Here is a 13824-nt window from a genome sequence, read left to right as displayed (position 1 = left end):
AGTGATTTAGATAGAGCATGCAATTTTAAGCAACTTTATAATTTACTTCTATTATAAATGTTTCTTCGTTCTCTTGCTATCTTTATTTGAAAAAGAAGGCATCTAAGCTTTTTTCTTGGTTCAGGACTCTGGACAGCACTTTTTGATTGGTGGATGAAATTATCAACCAATCAGCAAGGACAAACCAGGTTGTTCACCAAAAACGGGCCGGCATCTAAACTTACATTCTTGCATTTCAAATAAAGATACCAAGAGAATAAAGAAAATTTGATAATAGGAGTAAATTAGAAAGTTGCTTAAAATTTCATGCTCTATCTGAATCACGAAAGAAAATATTTGGGTTCAGTGTCCCTTTATTGTACATGTTTCTCAATGTCCAATACACTCTGGGAGAATAAAAATACAAACCACAGGTGTGTGTATCTATCACATCGATGAGCGCACACCATTTCCAGGCCATTGGTGTCTTGGTGAAGCCACCTCCAGTGTTGTTGGAGCACCGGGAATTAGAGGAGATAAACTGGGAGGAGCAGTTGCGAGCAAAACCGGCTCACCATGTGGAACACACTCTCCACTCTGTTCATCAGTGTCACATTTTGCGCAGCATGAAATCGGCTGACAGAGACTTGGTTTTTATTGACCCAGAAGGTAACCGGTGCCAACTTTTTGATCCGGGAGGCCCAAGCCCGGTACATAGATCTGAGGTAACTGCCCCACAGTTCTGGCTCACGGAACTGCAGCTGAGACTTTTTACCGGGACATTGTGTACAGTGTTAACTCCAAGATGCTTGCTACACTAATACCCCTTTTATTTTACCATATATGTGACTCTCACATCAGCTATCTTCCAATTGTGTTTTACTAGTTTGTAGGGCTATGGACAATGTGTGACAATAGGTGAGGTTGTATGTGGGGTTTTGTGTGACGCCCAGACCTGCAGATGTGAAACTGTACAAATCATTTTGGGATGAGATTGTATACAATTCATATATTTCTGCCATTACAGTCTGCCTAATTATAAGATGCAAAGATAAGCATTGGTTGATACATACCTAGGTGTCATAACTCTTCTAGGTACCTATCCTATATTACAAGGGAAGTATTAATTCATATTGTTAGCTTATGTCCCATAGAAGATTACCACTGCATTACTATCATAAAAATTATATAACTCCCCACCATTAGTCATATAGGTTATTTTCAAGCCATAAGGGTCTACATTTATATTTTGACATACACCTGCCTAATTTACTCTAACTGGGGCATTAGATGGCTCCAGGCCACATAATTGTGGTGAGACCGGTATTTTAGTTCCCCCTTAGAGTCTTATAGTCTAAGATGAGCAATCAAATGGCACCTTAATACTAGATTGGATTGCCTACCCCCTAACACAGAGCTTATCACTTGTGTTATCTATGTCCTAGTTTAGCCCTTATTTTGGAGCAACCTGGAAGTATTAATTGAGGTTTTAAAAGGTTATTCCTTGATAGCCAATCCTTAGACTCCATCTCAACTTATTTGCCCTAGCATAAGGCGGGAATAGGCACCTTAATACAGGTCTAGAAAGGCTTATAAAATTAATTGAGATAATGTTAAGAATGCTGTCACGGTTAAATATTCATTCTGTTCTTATAGTTAATTTATAATCCATATGGTTGATAAGATATTATGTTACTCCGCTCCTTAGGTCCAAGAGTGGCCTATTTATTATTTTGCTTTTCCCTGTGGGTAGTTTTCCCCTACATGCCCCCAGATATCTTCCTCTCTATAGTTTCAGCAGTCCAAGAGAGGCTGCTAGAGTTTAACTGGGGTAATATGGGTTACACTTTATGCAATTATGAGGGGAACCTCTCTATACAAAAAAAATGGGGCTCAGTTATCTAGCATTTGTTATATTTGTTTATAGTCTAATCTTTGCGACTTGCTGCTTGACTGTTATGATTATGATGTACTCACTTATGTATACAGTACATAGCGGTCATGATATTGTGTATTCTTTATTTTCCTTGACTATGGTTATTATTTTGTTCCTGAAGCAAATTATGCTTTCAATTGTATTTTCTTTATGCCTCAATAAAAAAATATTATTTAAAAAAAAAAAAGAAAACATAACTGGTATCTATTGCCCTAGAAATTTATAAACAACCCACTTAACTCTAGTGAAATACTAACACTAAAAAAATATATTAAATATATTAAAATATGTCAGAAATGTCAGAAATGGTATACACAGTGTTCTGCGTAATCTTGCTTCTGTCATTAAAACATCTGTCATTATTGTCATGCTACTGTTGTATTCAATACTTTCATCATAAATACCAACCTGTAATAAATAGAATGAAAACCCTGCATATGGTCCTATTACCAAATAATATATCTATGGTATAATACAAAGTACACACAACAAGTGAAAGTATGTATGTACAATAAGAACATGTAGAACTTATTCTTCAGCAGCAAAATAAAGAACTCCCTGATAAAGTAATATATTTTATCCTAACCAACATGCATAAGTGCGCAAAGTAACATATATTATCGTAACCAACATCCATAAGTTCGCAACATGTAAGAGTATAGCATAAGGCTTCGAATGAAATATGAATCCCCATTGGATGCCTAAACATGATTGACATGCAATCCTACCAATCAGGGGCGAGATCCGATATACGGCGTACTTTTCTGCGCAAGCGAGGTAACCCGCGCTGCCCGTAGTTTCACCTCGCACATCGGGGTATAAAATATAAGTTGGACAAACTAGCGATGTCCAGAAATAAGCGTAAGTACAAAATTTCTGGAATCGCCAGTGACTTATGGCACTTTAGAAACTGCCGGCACCTAAAAAAGCTAACTAAACTTTTAAATCTCCAGTAACTGTCTAACACGCCTCCCAAAAAATACCCCAACACGTATACCTCTCTATCCGCAATCCCCCCTCTCACTCCTAACAATAAATGTATTAACCCCTAAACCGCCATAGCCCACACCGCAATAAACCTATCCTAGTATTAACCCCTAAATTGCCGCTCCTGGACCCCGCCGCCACCTACATTAAATATATTACCCCCTAATCTGACCCCCCTACACCGCCGCCACCTATATTAAATATATTACCCCCTAATCTGACCCCCCTACACCGCTGCCACCTACATAAAATATATTACCCCCTAAACCTAAGTCTAAACCTAACACCCCCTAAATTAAATATTATTTAAATAAATCTAAATAATCTTAATATTATTAACTAAATTATTCCTATTTAAAACTAAATACCTATAAAATAAACCGTAAAATAGCTACAATATAATTAATAATTACATTGTAGCTATTTTAGGGTTTATATTTATTTTACAGGTAACTTTGTATTTATTTTAACTAGGTACAATAGCTATTAAATAGTTAAAAACTATTTAATAGCTACCTAGTTAAAATAATTACTAAATTACCTGTAAAATAAATCCTAACCTAAGTTACAAATACACCTAACACTACACTATCAATAAATTAATTAAATAAACTACAATTATCTAAACTAAAATACAATTAAATAAAATAAACTATATTACAAAAACAAACACTAAATTACAAAAAATAAAAAAATATTACAAGAAGTTTAATCTAATTACACCTAATCTAAGCCCCTTAATAAAATAAAAAAGCCCCCCAAAATAATAAAACTTCCCTACCCTAAACTAAATTACAAATAGGCCTTAAAAGGGCCTTTTGCGGGGTATTGCCCCAAAGTAATCGGCTCTATTACCAGCCCTTAAAAGGGCCTTTTGTGGGGCATTGCCCCAAAGTAATAAGCTCTTTTACCTGTAAAAAAAAAAAGAACAATCCCCCCCCACATTACAACCCACCACCCACCCCAAGTGGTCCTTACCTGTCCTGAAAACCGGCGGAGAAGGTCCTGTTCCAGGCGGTGAAGTCTTCTTCCAAGCGGCGACCTCTTCTTCTTCCAGGAACCAGCCGGTGCGGAGCAGAGGAGTTGAAGACCGATGACCACGGAGCTGAAGACCGGCGATTCTGGAACTGAAGACCAGCTACGCTGGAACTGAAGATCGGGGATGCTGGAACTGAAGACCGCGCGCGGAGCCATGGAGCATCCTCTTCATACGATCTCCGCCGTACACTGAATAAGAATTCAAGGTACGCGATTAAAAATGGCATCCCTTGAATTCCTATTGGCCGATTTGAGCCTTCAAATTCAAATCAGCCAATCGGATGAGAGCTACTGTAATTCTATTGGCTGATTTGAATAGCTAATAGAATAAGAGCTACTGTAATTCTATTGGCTGATTTGAATAGCCAATAGAATGCCAGTAGCTCTTATTCTACTGGCTATTCAAATCAGCCAATAGAATTACAGTAGCTCTCATCCGATTGGCTGATTTTAATTTGAAGGCTCAAATCAGCCAATAGGAAATGAAGGGACGCCATTTTTAATTGCGTACCTTGAATTCCTATTCAGTGTACGGCGGAGATCGTATTAAGAGGATCCTCCACGCTCCATGGCTCCGCGGTCTTCAGTTCCAGAGTCACCGGTCTTCAGCTCCGTGGTCATCGGTCTTCAACTCCTCCGCTCCACGCCGGCTGGTTCCTTGAAGAAGAAGAGGTCGCCGCTTGGAAGAAGACTTCACCACCTGGAACAGGACCTTCTCCGCCAGTCTTCAGGACAGGTAAGGACCACTTGGGGGTTAGACTTAGGTTTTTTTAAGGGGGAATCGGGTGGGTTTTAGAGTAGGGGTGTGTGGGTGGTGGGTTGTAATGTGGGGGGGGATTGTTCTTTTTTTTACAGGTAAAAGAGCAGATTACTTTGGGGCAATGCCCCGCAAAAGGCCCTTTTAAGGGCTATTTGTAATTTAGTTTAGGGTAGGGAAGTTTTATTATTTTGGGGGGTCTTTTTTATTTTATTAGGGGCTTAGATTAGGTGTAATTAGATTAAACTTCTTGTAATATTTTTTTATTTTTTGTAATTTAGTGTTTGTTTGTTTTTGTAATATAGTTTAGTTTATTTAATTGTATTTTAGTTTAGCTAATTGTAGTTCATTTAATTAATTTATTGATAGTGTAGGTGTATTTGTAACTTAGGTTAGGATTTATTTTACAGGTAATTTTGTAATAATTTTAACTAGGTAGCTATTAAATAGTTATTAACTATTTAATAGCTATTGTACCTAGTTAAAATAAATACAAAGTTACCTGTAAAATAAATATAAACCCTAAAATAGCTACAATGTAATTATTAATTATATTGTAGCTATCTTAGGGTTTATTTTATAGGTAAGTATTTAGTTTTAAATAATATTAATATTATTTAGATTTATTTAAATAATAATTAAGTTAGGGGGTGTTAGGGTTAGACTTAGGTTTAGGGGTAATATATTTTATGTAGGTGGTGGCGGTGTAGGGGGGTCAGATTAGGGATTAATATATTTAATATAGGTGTCGGCGGTGTAGGGGGGTCAGATTAGGGGTTAATATATTTAATATAGGTGGCGGTGGTGTAAGGGGGTCAGATTAGGGGTTAATATATTTAATATAGGTGTCAGTGGTGTAGGGGGGTCAGATTAGGGGGTAATATATTTAATATAGGTGGCGGCGGTGTAGGGGGGTCAGATTAAAGGTTAATATATTTAATATAGGTTGCGGCGGTGTAGGGGGGTCGGATTAGGGGGTAATATATTTAATATAGGTGGCGGTGGTGTAGGGGGTCAGATTAGGGGTAATATATTTAATATATGTGGCGGCGGTGTAGGGGGGTCAGATTAGGGGGTAATACATTTAATGTAGGTGGCGGCAGGGTCCGGGAGCGGCGGTATTGCGGTGGGGGATTGCGGTTGACAGGTAGATAGACATTGCGCATGCGTTAGGTGTTAGGTTTTATTTTGCAGGCATTTTAGGGAGTTATGGTGCTCCAAAACTCAGCGCAAGGCTTGCTACGCCTGCATTTTGTGGCGAGGTAAAAATGGAGTAAGTTTTCTCCATTTCGCCACGTAAGTCCTTACGCTGTATATTGGATACCAAACTGCGCGTGTTTTATACATCACTCTATGGGCCAAAAAACTACGGGCGAAGGCAGAAAAATACGAGCGTAACTTCTATGTTACGCCGTATATGTTTTACCAAACCCGCGCAAAATCTGGCGTCCCCGGCTTCTACGGGCGACGCTGCATATCGGATGGGGCCCCAGAATCAAGATAATTCCTCAGGATCATCCAATCCCACACACAAGGTGGGATTTATGAACCAGTAAATAGATTTACCAAACAGCCAGCGTGTAACCTCTCTGAGAAAGCGTGAGCGAAACAAGTGTCAGGGGTCTGGCTTCAGAGAGTTCATACTCTCGTTTTTTAACCGCTTACTCCCTATGATAATTGTTGATTGCAATAATTTTTCCCAATAGCTTGTAAATGTGTGTTATATTCTGAGATCAGACATTATGCTATGATAGTGAAACAAGTCAGTTAAACGTTAATCTAGCCCCCGCTATAGAAGGGGCTTAAGCAGACAGAATCTATTACAAGTGCAAGTAAGGACTTTATAATTACAGAAAGAGTATTAGCTAGATAGCTTTAATCTCACAATCTGACATCCCACATATTAACAGGTCCTCTTGTTACAGCATTATGTCTGAATTTATTAACAGGTGGCTACAAAAGATATTGTTTGTATCTCACTGCTTGATATTATACAAACCAATTACAATGTTTCACATCTAGATACAAGATTCTCAGATGTATTATTCACACACCTATGCTTAATATTAATATCTAGAGAGTTTAAGTGTTTTTAAAAGTGTATGATTGAATAGTTAAACCAATAAAGATAAAGTATGAATGGTTAAAAAATCGTCCTGTATTATTTTATTTATTATTTTTCCTATATAACTGTAGGGGTAAAGCCTCTTTTTTTGTTACAGACTTTGTAACTCATTTATCTATGAGTCTCCTTAGTGCTATATTTCCCCCCTAACAGGTGCTTGTTGATTACAAAAATATTTGGCACCTATAGGTACTTACCATTAGTACTACTTTACCTACTATCTTGTTACTATGTATATATAAGTGCATTGGAGCCCTCTGCCGTTAAGAAGCTGAAAACATGTAAAAGCATATTTATGCAATATTCATATTTAATAAAAGGTTTTAACTATGTATTTATTGTAAATAATACATATCTCAAAACAGAATGCACCTGTCATGGTTGATTAAATATTTCCTACCTGTTCTATGTTAAATTTTTTGCATATATTGTGTATTATTATTGTTCTTGTATTTTATTGTACCCTATTGTATCAATGCAATGTTTTGTGGACCCAGGACATACTTGAAAACGAGAGAAATCTCAATGTATCCTTCCTGGTAAAATATTTTATAAATAAATAAAATAAATAAATAAATACTTCACATTCCAATATTCTGCAGAATATGTTCAAAGTATTTCTAAATATATATTCCTATTTATATATCTGTATATACCTATACCTTGAATAAATAGATTCTTTTTTTTTTTCCATGGACTCAGAAAAGGAACAGTAAACACATCTTGCTTTCTAGTGAAAACCATTAAGGTTGTCCTGTACACGCTACCTTCAATGCACTTATGGGAGCTAGCTGGTGATTTTGTGCTCTCTTTAATAAAGAATACCAAAAGAACATAGCAAATTTAATAACAGAAATAAATTAGAAAGTTGTTTATAATTGCACATGCTATGTAAATTATAAAAGTTTAATTTTCACTTTATGGTCCCTTTAATTATATTAAATATATGCATTTGTTAAAAACTGTAGATTGTAAAGTTGATTTAGAAAAAAAAAATAGCTGGTGCTATAAAGAACATGAGTCTTTTGGACTCTTTTTTTTTTTCCTTTTCCTGTTAAAGGTTATTGGTATACACTGGGTTTTGAAGTCTGCATTATGTATTCTTCAGCTTTTCAGGGGGATAGCCGTTTTTATAGTTAAATTCAAAGAAAAGCAGGCAAATAAATAATGAAAGTATATTGCAAAGCAGTGTTCTCCACAGAAAATGTTGCCAGGCGGGTGGCATTATGAAGTAGCTGGGTGTGGGCAGTGTAATATTTTGTAATATTACTACATTTTCTGCTATGCAAAGCACAAATCAATTGCATAATTGTAATATTAGCATGTATTTAATGATAATTTGAGCAATAAACAATATACAAATATAAAGAGAAGCAAACAACAGCTCAGTGGCTTGTTCTGTGGCTGGTTTTCCACCTGGGAGTAGCATCTTTTAGCCTGATTGTGCTTTTTCAAAGAGGAAAACTTTCCTGAAGTATATCAGTCTGATCCCGCCTAACAAGGACAGTCCAGCCTCGTATTACCAGGCAATTCTCCTCTGAACAAGAGAAATGGCAACCCCCAGTTTCGGCCTCCTTTGGGCCTTTTCAGCAAGGTACAGACTTATCCCTCTAAGCACATTGGGCAAGGACTTCACGTCTGGTTTCCCCCATCACCCTTAGGGAACCTTTCCCTAGGGTCATATTACAAATACCAACAGAAAGAAAATGGAAAATATTAATATTAGCAAATTTTAGCTTTAATGGATATGAAACCCAAAAATGTTCTTTTGTGATTCAGACAGAGCATACGATTTTAAGAGTTTCCAATTTACTCCTATTATCAAATTTGCTTAAAGGGACACTGAACCCAATTTTTTTCTTTTGTGATTCAGATAGAGTATGCAATTTTAAGCAACTTTCTAATTTATTCTTATTATCATTTTTTCTTTGTTCTCTTGCTATTTTTATTTGAAAAATAAGGCATCTAAGCTATTGTTTGGTTCAGTACTCTGGACAGCACTTGTTTATTGGTCGGTTAAATGAATCCACCAGTCTGCAAGAACAACCCAGGTTCTTCTCCAAAAATGGGTTGGCATCTAAACTCACATTCTTGCTTTTCAAATAAAGATACCAAGAGAATGAAGAAAATTTGATAATAGGAGTAAATTAGAAAGTTGCTTAAAATTGCATGCTCTATCTGAATCACAGAAGAAAAAATGTGGGTTCAGTGTCCCTTTAATTTCCATGTATTCTTTGTTAAAGAGATACCTATGTAGTGCTGCCACGTAGAGCTCTTGCACATAGATAACATTCTTGTGAACCTGCTGCCATATAGTGCTCCAGACATGTGTACACCTCTGAGCTTATGTCCCTGCTTTTCAACAAAAGATACCAAGAGACATAAGAAAACTTGATAATAGAAGTAAATTATGAATGAAAAATTTGGGGTTTCATGTCCCTTTAATATTGGCCTAAATTGTAGCTAAGTGGTCAGTAAAATCAGCCTTGTGGTTTGCCTATTGAGAAGGACCTGGGGAGAACACTGCAAAGGTTTTTACTACTTACAATTAAAAATTACATAAGAAATTAAATTAATTCAATGTCCCTTTAAAGGTATTTTTTAATTTCTTGGACATAGTGTACTTCCTAACCCTTAAAGGGACACTGAACCTAATTTGTTTCTTTCATGATTCAGAAAGAGCATGCAATTTTAAGCAACTTTCTAATTTACTTTTATTATCAATTTTCTTCATTCACTTGCTAACTTTATTTGAAAAAGAAGGCATCTAAGCTTCTTTTTTTTTGTTCAGACCTCTGGACAGCACTTTTTATTGGTGGATGAATTTATCCACCAATCAGCAAGAATAATCCAGGTTATTCAATAAAAATCTAAACTTCTATTCTTGCATTTCAAATAAAGATACCAAGAGAATGAAGAAAATGTGATAATAGGAGTAAATTAGAAAGTTGCTTAAAATTGCATGCTCTATATGAATCATGAAAGAAAAAATTTGGGTTCAATGTCCCTTTAAAGCCAAAAAATGTATTATAAATAACATGTCCTTCAATATGAAAAAAAAATGTTTGCTTAAAAAAAAAGGTTTTATATGAAGTAAAATTATATAAAATATTTGTTCCTGCAAGCAACAAATCAAATGAATGAAAAATAAACATCTTTGAGGAACGCATGGCAGAAATAGATAGCATTTATTCAAATTAATTTAGAAGATAATCATCTGATTGAAATACTGTTGCATAAAATCATAATCAAATTAAACTCATTAAAACTATCATGCAGCAAATCTAGTGTCTAAACTACAATGTAGTCTACTACCGGGGAATAACTGATTACAGGAAAGTAGCTTTATGTGAAGGTAATATTATGATTTAAAGGGACAGTCAACACCAGAATTTTGTTGTTTTAAAAGATAGATAATCCCTTAATTACCAATTCCCCAGTTTCGCATAACCAACAGTTATAATTATACACGTTTTACCTCTGTAATTACCTTGTATCTAAGCCTCAGCAGACTGCCCCCTTATTTCAGTTCTTTTGACAGACTTGCATTTTAGCCAATCAGAGCTGTCTCCATGGTAAAACCACGTGCATGAGCTCAGTTACCTATATGAAACACAAGAACTAATGCCCTCTAGTGGTGAAAAACTATCAAAATGCATTTAGATTAGTGGTGGCCTTCAAGGTCTAAGACATTAGCATATGAACCGCTTTCAACTAAGAATACCAAGCGAACAAAGCAAAATTGGTGATAAATGTAAATTGGAAAGTTGTTTAAAATTACATGCCCTATTTGAAACATGAAAGGTTTTTTTGGACTTGACTGTCCCTTTAACAATCCAAGGACAGGTCTGGCTGTGTGCATATGTCTTAATCTGCTGTAGCCAAGAGGCTTTAACTGATGCATATGGAAGAGTAATATGCGGATTGCTGGTAACAGAAAAAGAAATTCAAAATAATGAAATTATTAATAGCCACATTACAAGTGCAGAGGTCAGCAACCTATGGTACGTGTGGCACCATGAGTCATTTTAAACTGCACTTGGAGTGATGCACTGAGGACTGATACTGCCTTTGATTCCACACTTGTCACATTTTTTCCCATGTATGGGGGGAGGGGGCAGCCAGGACCAGTGTTACCCTCCTCTTCACTCTCCCTGTACAGGCACCATGCATAGTACTCGAGAAACAACACAGAACATTATAGGAAACCCAAAGCATCCAACTTGGAGGGATAGTAAACCCAAATATTTTCTTTCATGATTCAGATAGAGCATGCAATTTTAAGCAACTTTCTAATTTACTAGTATTATCGATTTTTATTCATTCTCTTGGTATTTTTATTTGAAAAAGTTGGAGCCGGCCTATTTTTTGGTTCAGTACCCTGGATAGGGTTTGCTGATTGGTCTCTACATTTAGCCGTCCAATCAGCAAGGGCAACCCAGGTTCTCAACCTAAAATGGGCCGGCTCCAAAGCTTTTATTTCTGCTTTTTCAAATAAAGATAGCAAGAGAATGAAGCAAAATTGATAATAGGAGTAAATTAGAAAGGTGCTTAAAATTGCATGCTCTACCTAAATCATGAAAGAAAATATTTGGGTGTACTATCAATTTAAGGTTTGGGACTGACAGAAGAAATTTAGGACCAGGTGACTAAGATTTGAGGTCTGATATGGCTATAAAGCACTAAATTTCAAACCATTACCCAGGCCTCCCTAACAAGCCAGATTTTGAGGATATCTGAACTGGAGCAAATGTATATAATAAGCTATTTATTAAACATGGTTATTTTACCTGCTCTCATCCAAGGTCATCCTGAAAATCTGGCATGTTAGGGAGGTCTGAGGACAGGTTTGAAAAAACAGTGCTAAAGGGTGATGGAGGGGCTGTTGGGCTATGGGTCGGATATTCAGGGATATTTGGCTTACAGAATGGCTGCAGAGCCAGGAGTACAATGTGAAGTTCAGTCTTTGTTATGATTATTATGTATTTTTTCTTTATTTTCAAACATATTATTTTGACATAAAAGTTTGTCAGACCCTGTACTGTGTATTGATATGAAACATTTTACAATACAGCAAGATTCATTTTGTAGCTGAAATGGATATCAAGTGGCAACTATTATCCTATCATTTGCATATCATAGAACATATTTGCTAACAGTTCTAAGTAATTTCCAGTGAGACAGCTCTCTCCAATCCATGGTATGCCATACAACAGACTGCCTGAAGTGTAAAAGAACTCTGAGAATCTAATTGCATAAACATAAATAAAGCATTATTTTTTTAATCATTAGATATATTATAGGATTATTATTATTAGTATTATTATTAAACAAGTGACACTGGTGCCAAATTATAAACAATAGTAGCATTACAACATATAAACATGTGAAATGTTTCACGTGTGTACCTTATTTTGTATTAATACAAAATATTCTTAAACGTGCATTAATATCCTTCTGCTAGCAAAACATATCAACACGTCAATATATATATATATGTTTAAATTACCTACCCAAGCCATGTGATCTATAACTCAGTGTAACAATCAGCTACTCACATGATTATTAAGGTTACCGGCTCTGTGTGTCCGGTCTGCGAGGTTACAGTTGGTGACGTCACTCCGGTGGCACTCTACCTAGACTCACACTCAGCCATCCATCTACCTTCAGCTAATACTCTACTCACTCAACCTCCTCCGCAGCTGTCGCCATCTTCATTCAGTAAGTTGCTCTGGTAACAGAGACAACCAAAGAGGGCTGTCACTGGGAACTCTGGGAGATGTAGTTTCCTAGCTTTTTAAATTAACTTTATTGAAAATAAAAAATGTCATCACAGTCACACGTGTATATGTCAATAACTGGGATTTCTGGAAATACTAGTGCACAGTATTTCTTTATTAATTTGAGAACTGAATAGGCATTTACTTCCTGATGTAATATTAGTGACTTATATTGTAAGTTACAGGGTTTTTTTTTATTTTATTTGCTTATCTATTATATGAAATCCGAGAATTACTGCCCTGTAATGAAATGAGAGTAACACGTCTCACAATAAGCAAAATGTTCCATTATCTCTGTGCAGTTTTCACTCCCGAGGAGCTGATTCTCAAAACATTGTACATCTCCCAATTCTTTAGCAAGTCAGCAACATATGATGATACAGGGGAGTATATCACTATAAATCCCTCTGATATGTCCAGAACATTGTACATTAGATTTTTCTTTTCATAAATGTTTTGTAGATTATTTATATAGCCCATCTATGAGTGTTTTGTAACAATGTATAGTTTTGCTTTATTTAAATAACATTGTGCTGATTTTCAGACTAATCAAGCCCCAACGTTTTAGATGTATACTGATGTCTACAGATCCCAGCTTGATCCTGTTTGTCTAATGGATCTTTTTATATCCAGGTTCTGAACCAAAAATGGGCCGGCCCCTATGCTTACATTCCTGCTATCTAATTAAAGACAGCAAGAGAACGAAGAAAAATTGATAAAAGGAGTAAATTAGAAAGTTACTTAAAATTGCATGCTCTACCTGAATCATGAAAGAAAACGTTTGGGTTTAGTATCCCTTTAAACTTGAACTTTAATAGTTTCTTTTTAAGTACAATTCACTTTTTTAATATTACTTTTTACTTTTTTTTTTTTAATTTGACTATTTTTGGTCCCAGTCCGGCTTGTTGTTAGTTGTTAGTTGTTAGTATTCTTCACCAAAAAGTAACATGCTGTGTACTTATTTGTATAATAATTTGTACAAGAACATAATTTGCAAAATTCTGCTATTTTCAATGAAATGTAACTAAGCAAAATGCCCCCTACCCCGTGCATTAATTACTTAGAACATTTTATTATTAATACACATTTCCACAATGTGTTTAACCCTGGCAGAATGGATAGACTCATAAATAAAGTGACAGTCAACTCATAATTAAACTTTCGTGATTCAGATAGGGCATGCAATTTTAAACAACGTTCCAATTTACTTTTATCATCAAAT

At 35.7% G+C, this 13824-nt stretch overlaps 1 protein-coding gene across 1 annotated transcript in view; it reads right to left on the bottom strand.

Annotated features, from left to right (window-relative positions):
* The window catches only part of BBS9 (Bardet-Biedl syndrome 9), a 1102055-nt gene extending 1089530 nt beyond the window's left edge, over positions 1 to 12525 (bottom strand). Inside the window, exon 1 of the mRNA XM_053714434.1 lies at positions 12381 to 12525. The gene's annotated coding sequence lies outside the window, so the exon portion shown is untranslated. The remainder of the gene's footprint in view (positions 1 to 12380) is intronic.
* Between the last annotated feature and the right edge of the window lie 1299 nt (positions 12526 to 13824).

The sequence above is a fragment of the Bombina bombina genome, chromosome 5 (assembly GCF_027579735.1).
Source record: "Bombina bombina isolate aBomBom1 chromosome 5, aBomBom1.pri, whole genome shotgun sequence".
Taxonomy (NCBI): Eukaryota; Metazoa; Chordata; class Amphibia; order Anura; family Bombinatoridae; genus Bombina; species Bombina bombina.
The sequence above is the reverse complement of the archived record's forward strand: the minus strand, read 5'-3'. Positions and strand labels throughout refer to the sequence as shown.